The 16,370-nt window shown below is 39.5% G+C and overlaps 2 long non-coding RNA genes and 1 pseudogene across 2 annotated transcripts in view; 1 reads left to right on the top strand and 2 right to left on the bottom strand.

The window, feature by feature from the left end:
- LOC118973130 (uncharacterized) overlaps positions 1 to 16,370 on the bottom strand; it is a 96,524-nt gene that overhangs the window by 34,128 nt on the left and 46,026 nt on the right. The window lies entirely within an intron of this gene.
- The window catches only part of LOC108383524 (uncharacterized), a 242,378-nt gene that overhangs the window by 199,711 nt on the left and 26,297 nt on the right, over positions 1 to 16,370 (top strand). The gene's annotated exons all lie outside the window — the stretch shown is intronic.
- Positions 7,435 to 9,362, bottom strand: LOC118973129 (N(G),N(G)-dimethylarginine dimethylaminohydrolase 1 pseudogene; annotated as a pseudogene).

Raw genomic sequence — 16,370 nt, 5'->3', positions numbered from 1 at the left:
AGCTCCCTTAACCTATCCTTATTTCTTTCTATTTTTGTTTTTTCTGCTCTTCAGCTTGAGTGCTTTCCACTACTTCTAGATCACTTATCTGTTCTTCTGTATCCTCTAGTCTGCCATTGGTTCTCTGTAGTGCATTTTTTATTTCATTTATTGTGTTCATCTCTGATTGGGTCTTTTATAGATTTTCTGCTTCTTTGTTAAAGTCCTCCTTGAGCTCATCCATTCTTCTTTCAAGTCTGGTGAGCATCAGAATAACAATTGATTTGCACTCTTTATCAGGTAGATTAGTTAACTTCATTTTTTTTTTGTTTTTTTCTGGAGTTTTGTCTTTCTGTTTGGAGCATACTCCCCTGTCTCATTTTGTTTGACTTTCTGTGATTGACTCTATGAGTTAGTTGAAGTCTTGAAGGAATGGATTTGTATAGAGAAGGTCCCCTGGGCAAACTGCATGTGCCTGGTGGTTTTGGCTGGCTGGAGGCAGAGTGAACATAAGATGGGTCTCTCCTTGCTGGGGCTCCTAGAGCTTTGTCTGGGGGTGCAGTCCAGGGAGCCTCATCATACAGGTTCCTGGGTGGACATCAGTGCATGTGTGGTGGAGGGAGTGGGCCATAGGTGGGTTGGGGACATACTCCAGGAGGCTCCTGTATTGGCACCAGCTGAGTCCCCACTGGCAAGTCAGCTTTAGCCCATGTGTGCACTTACCTGCAGGTGTAGGGTGGTCTCAGGACCACTCTGGGGAATTCTGGGGTTATTGCCAGCCAGGTTTCCCTGGGGGGGGCAACAGCAGGCTCTGTGCACACTTCACAGTGGCCCCAAGCACACTTGGGGGTTCTGTAGGGAACTCCAGGTTCATTGAAGGCTGGGTCCCCACTGGTGGGGCAACCCTTTGTGCACTTTCCCGTGAGCCGGCTCTGGACAATTTGGAGGTTGTTGCCAGCTGGGTACCACTTGTGGGGTGGCAGCAAGTCCTGTGCACACTCCCCAGTAGCTCCATATACATTCCCAGGATCTCTGTGGAGCTCCAGGTTTGTTGCAGGCTGGGTCTTCACTGGCAGGGCAGGGCAGTCCCTGTGGCACTCACACATGAGTTGGTGTGTGCTCTTAGCCACTCTGGGGAAGTCTGTCATTAGTGCCAGTCAAGCCCTGCTGGTGGGGTGGCAGCAGTCCCATGTGCATTCCCTATTCATCTGGGAACCTTCCTGGTTATGCTGAGGGGGCTGTGCCAGTAAGCAGTGACATGGGGCTGCTGGATCTCTGGCAGGCACATTTGGGTATAGGTGGGGGATGGGAGAGCACCTAGACCAAGTCTGGAATGGTGTGTACAACATGGTGTGAACCCTGTTCCCAGATGTACTACATGTGGAAGAAATGCAAATAATGGTGCTCACCAGCACCTACAATCCCAGAGTGCATTCTAGTAGTGCCTCTGCCAAGTAGCAGGTGCTTTCAGTTCTGAAAATCAGATTTTTTCACTTATGGTCTAAATGTACTTCAAACCACAGGCTTTTTTCCTGTTCTCCAAGGCAGGGAATCTGCTCTTGGCTCCCTCAGCAATATCCCTTCCCCTCCCCTCTGTGGTCGCTGTGCTGGGGGTGGGGTTCCCATGTCTCCATCTCTCCCTTTTATGTGATCTTTTTCTTTTGCATTGTACAGAAGGAGATCAGTCTTATCTCAGTACTTCTTCAGGATGAAATTCTCTGTATGTAGGTGTAGATCTGGTATGTGGGTGGAAGAGGTGAGTTCAGGCTCTATGCTGCCAATCTTCCTCTCGAACTCAATAGATCTTAATTTTTGTAATACTATATTCAAGTAAGGACAGGTTACTTGACATCAGTTATAATGAAGTCCTACCCTCTATTATGTCTTTTCTTCTATTTTTGTTTTTGTCTTCTAACTCTAAAAATCTGTAGTTCAGGGACCATCATAACAGAGGACTAAGGCTAAGAATATACATTGTACATAGCTGATTTTATGGATCTTTATTAATTCAACAGTCACTCTGAGAGTAGTAGGTTCTAATTTCCTTCTGTGCCCTTTCCCTCCTTGCTCCAAATACTTCAATAAGAGATAGAGCCCACTGTGCAAAACACACAGTAATATCCTCAAAAGACATGGTGGGTCTGGGGAGGATTTTTCTACGAATTTGAATGCACAAATGGTGGTGCTTTGCAAGTACTAAAATGTGAAAGTTTCAATGATACCATAAGGAAGGGGTAGTGGCCAAGGTAAATTTAAACTAAGTTCATATCAGAAAGCATTTCTTATAGTGGAAAGTTTCGCCAAAGGAACTAGAAAAGTCCACTGAGATTCCTTTAAGAAGGACCAAATATAAAGGGAGCCTATCTTTCCCTCAAAGAGAATTGGTAATACAGATACCTTTAATAACCCTAGCTTATTTGTGTGATAAAAAAGAAAAACAGAAGCTAATTAAATATTTATTTATTTATTTTGAATGTTCATGTATGATGCTTAAAATAGAATTAATTTTAAAAAGAAATACTTTCTTTTCTTTGTGCTGCAGAAGTATACTACAGATCTTCCTCCCACACATACTGAAGATCTAGTACCTTCTACTTAAATCTAAGGAATCCTAAACAATAAATTGGTTTAGTTACTGACAGTGAAACTTCTTTTGTCTGACCTTTTAAAATTTTTATTACCCTAAGAATGGACTTGAACATTAGCTCTCAGGTTTCCCTTGAGATAAAGTGGCAGTTGATAAATAATGGCTTAAATAATTCTTAATACTGGGTATCACAAAGTCATGATAAAGCCCTACCTAATCATGTAACTATTTACATTAGAGTTAATCTACAGATTTAGACGATTTGGTGAGATTCTGATATTCACTAAGACTTGAAAGAGCAAGTAAAAATGTTTAGAAATACTCTTATCAGGATTCCTTAACCTCAGCCCTATAGAATTTTGGATTTGATAATTCTTTGTTGTGGAGACATTGCCTTACGCACTCTATGACGTTTAGCTGCATCACTGGTCTCTACTGAATGGATGCCATAGCACCTCCCCATACCAAATTTAATCAATCAAAAATGTCCCAGACATTGCCGAGTGTTCTTTCAGGGACAAAATCACCCCTACATGAGAAGCATTGCTTTATTTTAATTAATTTATCTTGAGGTACATGCAATAAAATGCCCACATCTTCTGTACAGTTCATGGCATTTTGACATGTGTATACATCATGTAAACATCACCTTGATCAAGATAGCAAACATTCTCACTAACTTTTTCCCCTTTATGTATTTCACCCATTCCCCCTAACCCTCTCCTCAATGGCAACCATCACTTTGCTGTGTCTGTGACTCTATTTCTGTTTTATTTGTTCAACTGTTTTATTTTTTAGATTCAACATGTAAGTGAAATCATATGGTATTTGTCTTTATCTGCCCAACTTATTTCATTTAGCATAATACTTTTAGGTCCATCCTTGTTTTAGCAAATGGCAAGATTTCATTCTCTTTTATGGCTGAATAGTATTCCATTGTACCACAGCTTCATCATCCCATTCATTTACTGATAGTCATTTAGGTTGCTTCTATATCTTGGCTATTATAACTATTGGTGCATATTTCTTTTTCATATATGTTGCTTTTCAATGTAGGTCTGCATATATCTTTTTGAATTAGTAACTCTGCTTTCAAGTACATTCCCAGAGTGGAACTGCTGGGTTGTATAGTATTTCTATTTTATTTTTAGTTATTTTAGAAAGCTCCATGCCACATATGCACAGTGCATAGTGGCTGCACAATTTATAGTCCTACCAGCACTGTATGAGGGTTCCGTTTTCTCCACATCCTCATCAGCACTTATTATTCCTTGTCTTGTTCCTATTAGCCATCCTCACTGGTGTGAGGTGATGTCCATTGTGCTTTCGACTTGCATGATGTTGAGCATCTTTTCATGTTTCTGTTCATCATTTGTATGTTGTCTTTGGGAAAATATTCAGGTTCTCTGCCCATTTTATAATTAGGTTTTTTGTTGTTGTTCAGCTGTAGGGGTTCTTTATATATTTTGGATATTAGTCCCTTAACAAATACCATTTGCAAATATATTCTCCTATACAATAGGTTGCCTTTTCACTTTGTTGATGGTTTCTTTTGCTGTGAAGGAACTTTTTAGTTTGATGTAGTCCCATCTGTTTATTTTTACTTTTGTTTCCCTTGCTTCAGGATGCATATCCAGAAAAAAAAAAACTAATGCTGATGTTCAAGAGCATATTACCTATGTTTTCTCCTAGTTTTGTTGTTTCAGGTATTATATTTAGGTCTTTAATCCATCTTTGGCTTCTTTTTTCTTATGGTGTTAGTTAGTGATCCAGTTTCATTCTTTTGCATTTAGTTGTCCAGTTTCCCCAACACCATTTATTAATGAGACTGTCTTTTCCCCATTTTATATTCTTACCTCCTCTGTTATAAGTTAATTGACCGTATAGGCATGGGTTTATTTATGGGTGCTCTATTCTGTTCCATTGATGTATGTATCTGTTCTTGTACCATTACTGTACTGTTTTGAATACTATGGTTTTGTAGTATAGTTTGAAGTCAAGGAGCATGATACGCCAAACTTTGTTCTTCTCTAAAGACTGCTTTGACTATTCAGGGTGTTTTGTGGTTCCATACAAATTTTAGGATTCTTTGCTCTAGTTCCATGAAACATGTCATTGGTAATTTGATAACTGCATAGAATCTGTAGATGGCTTTGGACACTATGACCATTTTACCAATATTAATTCATCCAACCCATGAGCATAGAATACTTTCCATTTATCTGTGTCTTTTCCAATTGCTTTCATCACTGTCTTACAGTTTTCAGAGTACAAATTTTTCATGGTTAGATTTATCCCTACACATTTTATAATCTTTGATGCAATTGTAAATGGGATTGGTTTCTTAATTTCTCTTTCTGCTAGTTCATTATTTGTATATTGAAACACAGATTTCTATATATTGCTCCTTTATCATGCAACTTTACTAAATTCCATTATTCTAATAGTTTTTTGATGGAGTCTTTAGGATTTTCTCCACATAGCATCATGTCATCTGTGAATAGTGACAATTCCACTTCTTCCTTAACAGTTTGGGTCCTTCTATTTCTTTTTCTTGTCTGAATGCCATCGCTAGGTTTTCCAGTACTATGTTAAATAAAAGTGATGAGAGTGGACATCCTTGTCTTGCTTTCAGCTTTTCACCATTGAGTATAATGTTACCTGTGGGTTTGTCTTATACAGACCTTATTATGTTAAGATATGTTCCCTATGTACCCACATTGTTGAGAGTTTTTAGCATGAATGGATGTTGAATTTTGTCACATGCTTTTTCAGCATCTATTGAGATGACCGTATGATTTTATCCCTCCTTTTTTTTTTAAATGTGGTATGTTTCATTGATTGGTTTGCACATATTGAACCATCCTTGTATACCTGGAATAAATCCCATTTGGTGAATGATCGTTTTAATGTATATTTGAATTCAGTTTGCTATTATACTGTTGAGGATTTTTTTTTTTTCATTGTACAATGCACACTTTATTCCATCGTGATTGGTTACTTGTAGGACAGGACAGCAAGAGACTATCAGTGCAGAACTTCTCTGGACTAAAGGGCCATGAAAGGCATTACTGGTTTTGGCACACAGAGTGGATAACCACACACTGGCTGGAACGAGATGATCAGTAATGTAAAATGCACAGATCTAACACCACGTCGAAATCATGTCTGAATTCTGTAGAATGTTAAACAGTAAATAATTACAAAGGCTGACATGCAACTCTATATAAGTCACATCATTCATTTATGGACTGTTTTCCCCTCTTACAGATGAAGAGGTAGCCTTAGTAATCTGTTCACCGTAGCTTAAAAGAGCAATCAATAGACATTAGCAAGATCTGTCTGCTGATTTCTTAGCAATCCATCACAGTTGAGGAAATAATGCTAAATAATGTACTTTCTCTATATTGTCTCTATTAAACTGACCCTTACTGACCAAATAACTCCCAATTAACTTTTACTTACCTAAATACAATTCCTAATGGCTTTACAACATCAAAAAGCAGTTTCTGTTAGTTTTTTATCCTTATAAATCACAATGGACAAGAGGGGAATCTAAGTAATGGGTATCTTCTTCCAAGTTAACATTATGCTGATGAAAACATCACATAAATACTACTACTATGCTGTGCACATTTTAGGTTTTACATCATCATATCACATAGGGTATCCAAAGAGGACAGCCTAGAGGAGACACAGCAGTGCAGAAAAAGATTCTGTAGAGGAAGTGCATGGATCCTAAGTGATTTCTTGAGATAAAGAGAGGCAAAGAAGAAAATAAGGAGAGGAAAAATGAAAAACAGCCTCTGTACAACAAATTGTTGAAAAGAAATATCTATTCACTTGCAACTGACTAAACAGAACAGAGAACAGTTCTTTAATTTGGAATAATAGAAGTAAAAATATTGAAAATTACATGCCAGTTAGCTTTAGTATTAAGCCGAAACTGGTTAGTGTTTCTGTGGCTGTTTTTGAGCTCCTGAACTCTTAACAGGAAGAATTCCTGCTTCTGCCAGCGTAGGGCCAGATTTTACCCAAAAGGGCAACCAGAACTGCAGAGGCCAAGTTTTCTTTATTAACTTGGGCATATGGGTAACTTTCATTCTCTCTCTGGTAAAACATATTATTCACTCATGATGAGACAGTTCGAAATATGACAGTGACCAAGATATGGTTCACTCACAGGATGCATATAATTAGATATTCACCTGTGAAATGAATTTTAAAGCTAAGCAAAAAGAAAGAGAAGGAATTTCTTCAAAGCTCAAGAAATTCATAAAATTATCAAATAAATTAAAAATACAGTGGTTAAGGATGTCTCAGTTTTCTCAGAGGCTTACCACTTTCATTTGCTAAGGGGGAGGTGACAAATGAAGGTAATTCTCTCTGGGTCACCAGATATAAGGGATGTTTGATTACAAACACATAGGTAAGCAGAGTGAGACTTGAAGTAGTATTTCTTAATATTCTCTGATTCTTAAACAATATGCCAGAGGCAATACAGAAAGGTGGAGATGACTAGGAAGTTTGATAACATGCCTGGATCAGTCACCATTCTTTGGAAAGTACCATGTCCCTGGTTTTCTAAAAGGCTGCTTCTTTCAGGTTTAAGTGAAAGACAATGATCTCTCCCTTCACTGAGGCACTGTTCTTTGTAAGAGACCCGTGTCAGTTTAAGGTTGTGTAATTTGAAGGTTAGAGAGGAAAGAAGTTTTAATTGAATTCCACAGTAAATATTCATGGATATTTCAAATGAGAATTGTCCATTGTCTGCAGTTGGTTTCAAACACTAAGCCGATGACTTTCTGAACGTGCCCCATCTGGCTTGTACTAGACCATCAATAATCATTTTTAGATGTGATGTCCTTTTGAAAAAAATAACTTTTCTGGATGAAGATAACTGCAGGGGGTAGAAGGCTGGAAATAAGCTGAGTCATGAAGGGGGAAATAGAAATGAGGTAAAGGAAAAAATAAGGCTCTATTCCCCAAGGTCTGTATATGGCCAGTAATGAAGCAAAATTTCATGGAATGTGACTTACAGAGACTTTCTAAGCCTTCCTAAGATGTTGGACCCATGGGGTGTTTCCAAGCCTCTTGATCCACAACCCCCCAGCAGCCATCTGGAGCTGAATTCACCTGCCCAGGTGTGGTACCCTCCTTCTTCTGGAGCTGAGATCTTTGGGGCAAACCTTGTCAGGATGTGCCTCTGTGTAGGTAACTCTCCCCACAACAGCCATTCTGATTTTGGTTACAGTTCTGCTGAGGGGCCTGTTTGCCTTTCTGGAGAAGAGTAGGGGTAGTGGCAGAAGACGTAGCATGAGATCTAGAAGGCAAGACTCTGGATTTTACCCAAGGCCCAGGTGACTGAAAGAAGTGGGAAAGGCAAAAGAAAGTAACTGGAAAAAAGTTTTCAGGGTTCAGAAGAAAAAAAAAAACAGGGAAAGGCGAGGATCCATGGACCAGGGAATTTCAAAGGAATCAAAGATGATTAATGATAACCCCAGCCTATCTGACTGATCAAGAAGCCATTCTTCAGCATACATGGGCAACTAAGCGATTTTCACACTGATACAAACACTAAAGTGAAGGTGTCTTTACTATTATTAACCATGTTTCAATAGTTCATTAGCTCTATTATTTTCTATATTGCTGAATTCATTTAGCAAATCCACAGGTTAGGTACCACCTTGAGGGGGGGGTGGGGGTGGTGCAGAAAGAAGCAATTAAACTCAGAATGAAACTTTTATAACCCAGAGTTAGTAGCAAAGCAGCACAGCAGGTTGTCAGAGACAACAACAGAAGTGGGTACAGTTTTCGGCCTGGCCAGTGCAGCTTTGCCGGCTACAAGGGAGGGCCTCCCACTCAGGAGTCTGCCTTCTTGTTAATCAGTATGGAGCAGCATGTGAGCAGCCCATCCACCTTTTCCATTTCAGAATTGCTCACAGGGATCAGCATATGGTCCTTCAGCTTTTCATAAACCTTTGCACTTTCTGGATACTCCTCTGGTGTTCGGTGCAGCAAGACGTGGCCTTTGCTAGGGATATTTAGATATATACAGTTTGCGGCCGTATCATCAGGCACTGTGAGCTTGTCATAGCGGTGGTCACTCATCTGTTGCATGATCTTGAGGGCTTTCTGTGCAGATTCACTGGATCCGATTGCGATAAGGTTAGGCCCAGCCATACTGCAGAAACTCTTCAAATGCAAAGCATCAGCCACTGGAACTGTGGAGACCGCATAGTCCTTAAAAGTGTCAGCCAAGATTTCAGCACCTCGTTGATTTGTCCTTTTGGAAAGGCCCACAAAAAATTCTCTGCCTGTGAATAAGACATCTCCACCATCTAAGGTTGCATTTTCATCTTTCATCTCTACTATATTGAGCTGAAGTTTTTCTAATGCTTCTTTAATCATGTCAACCTCCTTCCTCCGGCTCGGCGCTCCGGGCCGTGTGATGAACGCCGTCTCCTCGCACACCACGGCCACGTCCTCCACGAACACGCAGTCCGGGAGGCTCTCGTCGGCCGGCAGCTTCACCACCTGCATCCCCAGCTTACTGCCCAGCACGCCCACGTAGAGCTGGTGCTGCCGCTCAGCGCGGGTGAAATCCACCTCGTCGCCCTTGGCGCGCCTCAGCGCGTGCTGGCCGAGGGACTCGGGCAGCGCCCGCACCACGGCGTGGGTGGCCCGGCCGAAGGCGGCGGGGTGGCTGAGAGCGGCCATGGCTCCGGGAGGCGGCGGGGCGCGGCGGCCGGGTCCTCCGGCGGGCAGCGCGCACCGAACCTGCGAGCGCCCGGCGGCTCCCCTTGGCAGCCGGTGAATCTGTTGATGAGGATTTTTAAATGTAGGTTCATCATGGATATGGGGCTGTAATTTCTTATTTTGTAATGTCTTTGTCTGTTTTTCATCAGGGTCATGCTGGTCTCATCAAATAAATTTGGAAACTTTCCTTCCTCTTTAATTTTTTTGGAAAATTTTGAGAAGTATTGATATTAACACTTCTTTGAAAATTGAGTAGACCTCTCCCCTTGAAGACATCTGGTCCTGGACTTCTGTTTATTGAGAGTTTTTTTATTACTGATTCAGTTTTTTGACTAATGAACAGCTGTTCAAATGCTCTATGTCTTCCTGATTCTGTTTTGGAAGACTACATGTTTCTAGGAATTTGGCTATGTCTTCTAAGTTGTCCAATTTTTAGCATATAATGTTCATAGTAATCTCATTATAGTACTTCTGTGATATCAGTTGTAACTTCTGTTTAATTTGATTTTATTTGCATTCTTTTTTCTTGACAAATCTAGCTAAAGGTTTTATTTACCTTTTCAAAGAAACTCTTAGTTTCATTGATCATTTGTACTGTTTTTTAGTCTCTCCATTTATTTCTGCTCTAATATTCTTTCCTTCTATTAACTTTGGATTTGTGTGTTTTTCTAATTACTTTAGGTGTGTAGTTATATTGTTTATGTGAGATGTTTCTTGTTTCTTGAGGTAGGTCTATATCACTATAAACTTTCTTCTTAGAACTGCTTTTGATGTATCCTAAAGATTTTGAACTGTTGTGTTTTCATTTTCAACATTATCCAAGTATTTTTTTATATCCTCCTTGATTTTTTTATTCAAGCCATTTGGTGGTTTAGTAGCATGCTGTTTAGTCTCCAAATGTTTGTGTTTTTTTTCCAGCTTTTAAATTTTGATTTCCAGTTTCATATTGTTGTGGTCAGAAAAGGTGCTTGGTATTATTTGAATCCTCTTAAATTTATTGGTCTCATTTTGTGGACTAATATGTGATTATCCTATAGAATGTTCCATGTACTCAAAAAGAATTTGTATTCTATTGCTGCGGGATGCAATGTTCTGTATATATCTATTAAGTCATATGGTCTCCATGCAAATCCACTGTCTGGATGTATCTATTGATGTAAGTGGGATGTTAAAGTCCCCTACTATTATTATAATGCTGTCAATTTCTCCCTTTATGGTTGTTCACATTTGCTTTATTTATTTAGGTGCTTCTCTGTTGGGTGTGATGATATTTACAATTGTTATATCTTCTTGCTGGATTGAGCCCATAATCATTATATACTGTCCCTCTTTGTCTCTTCTTAGTGTGTATGTCTGTTTTGTCAGATTAAAGTACTGCTACTCCGGTTTTTTTTCTCATCCCTGTTTACATGGAATATGTTTTTCATCCCTTCAGTTTCAGTCTGTGTATGTCTTTAGGTCTGAAAGTAGTCTTTTTTAGGCAGCATGTACTTGGGTTTCACTTTTTTTAATCTATTCAGTCACCCAATGTCTTTTGATTGGAACATTTAGTTCATTGTTATTTATGGTAATTGTGGATAGGTATATATTTATTGCCACATTGTTAAATTTTTTTAGTTTCTGTTCTCTGTTGAATCTCTTGAATGATAACTTTCTTCAGTGTTATGGCTGCATTCCTTTCTCTTTATGTGTATCCATTATAAGTTTTTTATGGTTACTGTGGCATTTATATATGATGTGTTACATACATTGCTGTCTGTTATATTGATGGTTTAAATTTGAACATATCCTAACAGCACCATATTTTTACTCCCCCTCCTCCATATTTCATGTATACGATCCTTTTTATTTAGTAATTCCCTTACCTAACTTTTTGAAGTTATTTATTTGTACTACTTTTCTCTTTTAACCTTCATACTGGTTTGCAGGTGATTGATCTACTTTCTTTGCTATTTGCTTTTACCAGTGAAATTTTTTCTTTTAATAATTTTCTTCTATTTATGGCCTTTTCTATTCCTCTTAAAGAAGTCCCTCAAACATTTCTTGTAAGGGTTAGTGGTGGTGAACTCTTAAATTGTTGTTTTCTGCCCTTACTACATGCAAGAATGCATGTAATGGACAGAGTCTCCTCTTTGAATTATCTTTCATAACTCCTTTACAATTTTACATAATTTCAGATTCACATTAACTCCTACGAGTCTTTGAAGAAGGCAGTTGAACTTGTGCAGAATGACTGAGCCCATACCCTACCCAACCAATAAGATATTGTTGATATCTGCCTAACCCATTCTAGTCTAACCAGGGTCCCATGTTTCAGTTGGAATATGCTGTCTCCACTGGAACACTGGTTTCCTGCTCAGGGTTCTATTTCTTCAGTCTCATACTTTGATTATGCCCTTGTTTAAATACAATCTTGATGTATCCAAGTATTGGTCACTTGGTAGTTCCACAAAGCATCTTACGGGGTTTTCTGTAAATTTTGACACCAGTTGTCTGGACTTCTCTGCTGTGTGTTCTGGGGCTTTATTTATGTGGTCCATGGAGGTTACATTTTCTTTGGAATATCAGTGTTATCCCACAGGCACTGCCTCCTTTGCTTTTTGTTCTGGGCCTTGTGCCTCTGGAAAAAGAATTTTAAAATTTTTGTGGAAAAGAGTCTCTTTAGGTTAGGGTATGAGGTGAGTCTCCATTTGTGAGAACTAGGAGTCTTCCTAGAGCATCTCATGCACCAACACCTTAATGCAACTGTTAATCCCTTCAAGCCTTGTACTTTGAGGGTTAAAGTTACATCTGTGCCTGCTGGAAGTGTGCTAGCCTTGAGTCCAAGTCCTTTGGAACTGGGCTGTTCCTGTTGAAACTCCGTTGTTCAGGAATTTTTCTCCTTACTACAGAGGAAAATTTCCAAGAAATGAGATCTCAATTATCAAAATGCTTTGGGGACACCCCTCCCCCATTCTGGGACTCTGGCAGGTTTTATATGTAAAATCTATGGTCCCTCCTCATGCACATTTCTGACTACCTGGACCAACTTAACTAAAACTAATTTAGAACACCACAGCCATTATGGGGAACTTTCATTTTTTCAAAATTAAATTAGAAAGCTGCAGCTCCAAAAGACAAAACAAAACCCCTGAATGAGATAACTATTTTGATAAGTTGAGGCTTTCAAATGTTTTCAGAATAAGTTTTCCTCATTGCAAAATACTATCTCTAAATGAACTAAGGCAAACAAACAATTGAAAGATACCAAAATGGCTTCTGAGGCCTCTTTTTCCCCTTCCCTATCTTCTTTGTCCACAGACGACAAGTGGCAGCAGCCACCATGTGTTCTGGCCCTGCCTCTGGTGCCATTTTCTTCTGTTCCTTCTGCATTGCCCCACCTCCTGTGTTCCCTCCTCTCCTGAAACCATTAAAACCTCTCCTTTTAAAGTTAAGTCTTCTGAGGATCTAAGCAAAACCGAAGTATCTTAAGTTCCCTGGACAAGACCACACTGCAAGCCATAGTTCAGGAGTTTCCTAAAGTGACTAAGGACCCACATAGAGAGGGTTACTGTAGAATTTAACACAGCATTCAAACTTACCAACCTGATTTCTCAGATTTATATCAGTCCACAAGCTTGTTGGTTTGGGACAGGCTAAACACTGGACAAAACTAGCCTGATGGGAACATCCTGAAGAGAATTTAGAGGAACAGACACCAAACTTTTGGCAAAATACTAGAACATTTGCTGAAAATCTCCACCAAACAATTATAGTGCCTTTTCCTAAGAGTATTGACTGGAACAGAATTCAGGCTTGCACACAAATCCTGATAAGCATGCTTGTAACTACTACCATTGACATCAGATTGTTTTCAAGGAAAATTCTGGTCTTCCTTTAGATGTTGAATCTACCCGGAAAGCACTTAACTATGTTAATGGGCTGGACAGGATGGTATGGAAAACTATGTTGTCCAGATTTGGTTAATTTGGCAAACCAGCTTGCTCACACCATAGATGAGTCACCTAAAAGAAAGACTGCTAAAATTCTTAACTTTCAACACTGATAGAGGAAGTCCCCTAAACAAAGCGAAAAATCAAGTTTTTTGCTAAAAGCTAAGATACTAGCAAAAAGATTTTTGTAAATGTAAGTGCTTTAAATGCCCTCAACCCTTCCAATGTCCTCCTAATTCTCAATAACGGAGCTTAGAGAAACTACAGGGGCTCTTCCCTATCCTCCTTATTAATTGGCTCTGAGAAACCACTCCAGACTGGGAATGAATCTGTGCCCTTCTTGACACTAAGCTACATTTTCCATGGTCAACCACACTGCTGTAAAGCAGCCCCTGCCCTGGAGTACTAAAACGGTTCCAATAGGGGAGGTCTCAAATAAACCTCAATGGGTTCCTGCCTCTGAACCTGTTCCCCTTTTTCCAGGCCTTCAAGACACATGCTTTTTCTCCTTAGTTCCTCCACCCTAATTCATTTGTTGGGCTGACAGTTCTTAAAATGTGTGTTTGTATTGTTTGTTTTCTTCTCTCAAGGGGTGAAATAATTCTAGAATTTGAAGTAGCGTAGTAATCAAAATAGCCAACCAGGGGAATCGAGTGATCCTTAAACACTTTTTATTTTCTCTGTCTTGGACATCACTATAGATGAGTCTGGGAACACTGCTTATTTATTCCTGTTGGAACACTACCATCCTCCTTATGGACAGAATTTTCAACTGATACTGGCAGAATCCACGATGTACCTCCTGTCAAGATTCAAAAAGATCCCTCACAAGTTCTCTCTAGAATTAATCAATACCTTATGAATAAAGAAGTCCTTCATTCATAATAGAAGATTACAAGTCTCAGGGCCTCATATCTTGTACTAGTCCCTGTAATACCCCTATTTTACCTGTGAGAAAACCCAGTGGCTGAGGATGAGGTTTGTCCAGGATCTCTGAGCAGTAAATAACATCGTTACCCCTTGGCACCCCATTCTTGTTCCCAACCCCAAGAAGCTGCTGACATTCATTCCCACTGAGAGCAGAGTTTTCACTGTATTTGAACTCTGTAGTACATTTTTAGTATTCCAGTTGATAACGGTAGTATGTTTTTGCTTCCACTTGGGAAGAAAAGAAATATACCTGGACAGTAATATCCCAGGGTTTCACAGAGAGTCCTTCCTTCTAACAAACCTTAAGAGCTGATTTGGAGATGGAAATCTTTCTGCAGGCTCTGCTTGTATTGTTTCTCTGCTCTCATCTCATACTTGCTTTCATAGGAAGACAGTATCCACCTTCTGGCTCTAAAAAGCCATAAAGTCTCCAAAAGAAAACTTGCAGTTTGCTCGGACTCAGGTTTGATAGCTAGGGCATGTGATCTCAAAATAGAACCTCATTTGGATCCAGACGAAACCCTTCACAACTGCTTAATGCTGACAGATCATTTTTAACCAATGCAGATTTTTTCATGGTTTACTGATGGTTCTTATTTAAGGGATGAAAATGATACCTCTTATGTATGCTATGGAAACTCCTTTTGAAGTTATTAAAGCAGCACCTCTACCTTTGCCTTCTTTGGCCCAACAAGCTGAGTTATTTGGCCTTATTTGAGCTTGTATCTAAAGCCAAGAGTAAAACCATAAACATTTATACTGATCATTAGTGTGCCTTTGGGGCTCATGACTTTTGAATATTATGAGAACAATGAGGTTTCCTAACCTCCAATGGATATAAAATTGAAAATAACTCATATTAGATACCATACTTTTACTGGTAGCTCTGACTATTAAGGTTCCTGGGCATTTCAGACATTTTCTAGGAAACAAATAGCCAAACCTTGGTCATGTTCTAAAGGGATGTTTTCCCAAATGATCTGGAAAATTGACAGTGATAGCCAGCAAATGGCCCCAGAGAGGGAAAAACAATAATGGAAATCTGATAACTATAGATTGGATAAGAGAACTCTGTTTTGAATCAAATAACAGTCCAACCCTACCAGAAATTCTAAAATTCCCTCTACTTACCACTGTACATGCATTAAACAATTGGTCTAGTGACCAAATGATAGCACTTGTGAACTGATATTGGTGGGGAAATATCAGTAAGGCTGCAAAAAGTGCCTACCTCACATGTCCCACTTGTCTATAAGGCCTTGGGCATTTTAAATCACTCAATGGGCCATTTGAGGTTTGCAAATGAATTTTATTCAGCTTTCCTATCTCATGCATCAAAGTGTTTTACTCATGTTTGTACTTTGTCACTGGACTACAATTTTCCCTAGACAGGCCAGTGCTTCTTCTCTGGCTAAACATTTCCTAGAAAAGATTATCCCTATGTGGGGAACCCCTCTGAAACTATAAAGTGATCAGGGAAGCCATTTTACTGGTCAGAACCTTCGACTAGTCTGTGCTGTCTGGCCAGTTTTAGACTTCCATTGTGCATTCCATCCTTGATCCTCAGGGTCAGTCATATTCACTAATGGCACTATTAAGATTCAAGTGGCAAAATTTGTAGAGATCCTCCAAATACCTTGGCCAAAAACATTGTTGTTAGTCCTTCTAAATGTCAGATCCACCCCATTGGAACTTGCAGACTTACATCCTTTGAGATAGTTCAATGTACTTGCCCTGGCCTCCTTTGACTTTTGACTTATAAAAGGAGATATATTTCAATATTGTAAAGACCTGTTTCTATTAAAAATAACCATGCTTTGGTAGAGCCCTTTTTTTCACAGTACACTCCCAGGCAACAACATCCTTAAAACAATGTCCTTGCAACCTGGAGATTTTATCTATTGGCAAAGACACCTCAAGAAAACTCTTCAGCCTCACTGGAAAGGTCCTCATCAGGAACTGCTAACCAACCTTTGTGATGCCAAACTCCAGGGAATAGACCCTTGAGTTCATATGAAACCTAAAGAAAGCACCAAACACTGACTGGGTCTGCACTCCATCTGGTGACCTAAAAATAAAGATTTCCCAGAATTGAAGCAAATGACATCTGGCCAGGCAGATTTCCCAAGATGTTTGGACCAGGCCTGTGTACCTTTTCTAACTGTTTGCTGCTTCTATCTCTT

This window comes from Manis javanica, chromosome 1 (genome assembly GCF_040802235.1).
Source record: "Manis javanica isolate MJ-LG chromosome 1, MJ_LKY, whole genome shotgun sequence".
NCBI classification, from domain to species: domain Eukaryota; kingdom Metazoa; phylum Chordata; class Mammalia; order Pholidota; family Manidae; genus Manis; species Manis javanica.
Note: the sequence above shows the minus strand (reverse complement) of the source record. Positions and strands in the feature narration are given on the sequence as shown.